Below are 2,049 nucleotides of genomic sequence, written 5' to 3'. Positions count from 1 at the left end.
CTCCCTCCCTCCCTTCCTTCCTCCCTCCCTTCCTTCCTTCCTTCCTTCCTTCCTTTCATTTCTGTCCAGTGAACTGAGGAACAGAAATTCCTCTGTCACTGGAGTGTCTTGTAGATGGTAAGATGTAGGAGGGAAGTGGACCCTGCCAGGGGTGAGGGTTAACACCAGGAGGATAAAGATGGAAGAAAAATAAAGTAGTTCCTATATTCACTTCTCTATCTGATAGAAACAAAGTCAGGAAGTCCTTGTGAGAGTAGAGCTTGGCCAGAAAGGGGCCTTTTTAGGTGCAAGGTCATGCACCTGGAGCAATCCCAGGGCAGTTGGATTTGGAACAGAGTGAGGATGGGGAATGATGTGGGAGTAGGGGAAACTGGATTTCCTGCCTGGGCCAAAGTGAATGGGTGTAACTGAGTGTAGTATGTGTGTATCAATTTGCATTGGTGGAGGAAGATGAACCCTGAAAATTAGCACTAAGGTGCCCCAGGTAGAGGGAGTTGTACAGCAGACACCAGGTTAGAGTGAGATTAAAAAGTGACTCAGGAGCATTTTTTAAAAATCAGCTTTTCCGTTTGTTTTTATATCCACATCCATTCAACAAATATTTACTGAATACCTACTGTGTGTCAGGTACTGTTCCTGGCTCTGAGATATAGTAGTAATACAGAGAAAAATAAAGCAAGGTAGAAGGGGGACAGAGGAACAAACAACTGGGAGGTAGTGGTGGCTTTTTAGAGTGACTAGGGAAGGCATCACATATCCTATATGATAAAAGCCTAATATACTAAGTGTCTGATCGGCTGTTCAGCCAATCAAAGTGTAATATGCTAATGATATGCTAAGGATGCTCAACCACTTGCTATGATGTGCACTGACCACCAGGGGGCAGATGCTCCAATTGGTAGGTTAGCTTGCTGCTGGGTCCGGCCAATCGGGACTGAGCGAGACAGGCCGGACATGCCCTGGAGCCCTCCCATGGTCCCTCCCCAGCTGGCCAACTTCCTGTGTCACTCCTCTGCCCTGATCATGCCTGGCCTGAGGCCTTTCGCAATCCGGGACCCCTTGTTGGATATTGGAGATCCCACAGGCCAGGCCGAGGGACCCCACTGGTGCACTGGGCCTCTAGTAAGATGATAATTAAGTAGAGACCTAAACAAGAGGAGGGCTAGCTGAGGTGAGAACTTTCTAGGCAGATGAAATAGTAAGTGCGAAGGCCCAGAGGCAGAAGTATGCTTAGTGTGTTCAACAAAGAAGCCAATGTGCCTAGACTGATGTGGAATAGGGAAGAGCAATAGTAAGAGACAAGGTCACAAAGAAAGAAAGGAGCCAGATCACGTGGAAGTTTGTAAGACCTACAAAAAGGATCAATGTGGCCATTACATGGAGGATAGACTGTTGGAGGACAACAGCAGCAATGGAAAGACCTATTCACATGCTGCTGTCATAATCCAGATGAGACATGATGGTGGCTTTGACTAGATTAGAAAAAACGGAGGTGATGGGAAGTGGTCATGTTCTAGATATATTTTGAAGATGGAACTAATGAAATTTGCTGATAGATGGATGCAGTGTGAGGGAGAGGAATCAAGGACTCCCAAGGTTTTTTGATGTGGGTAACTGAATGAGAAATAAATGACTGGTCGGCTTGCTGCATTGTACTGAATATACACAGACAATGATTTGAGAATAGTATATTAAAATTGTGTCTGGTTGGAAGTGGCTCCCTGGACAGTCTCACCTTTAAAAGCTAGTCACCAAGCAGGAGGAGATGTGGACAACAGGAATAAGTGAATTTCATACCTAGTTTGACCGTAAGTTGTTAGCTGTTAGACCATCAGGGATAGATACCTTGCTAATAATGTTAATGGTTGGTATTAGCATTGGATTTTTTGGTTTTTTAAATAATTTTATTTACTTTTTTTTATTTACTTATTTTTTTAGTTAATCCTCACCTGAGGATATTTTTCCATTGATTTTTTTAGAGGGGGTGGAAGGGAGGGAAAGAGACAGAAAGAAATATGATATGAGAGAGACATTGATTGCCTCCCTACT

Source organism: Myotis brandtii, unplaced genomic scaffold (genome assembly GCF_000412655.1).
Source record: "Myotis brandtii unplaced genomic scaffold, ASM41265v1 scaffold417, whole genome shotgun sequence".
NCBI lineage: Eukaryota > Metazoa > Chordata > Mammalia > Chiroptera > Vespertilionidae > Myotis > Myotis brandtii.
Note: the sequence above shows the minus strand (reverse complement) of the source record.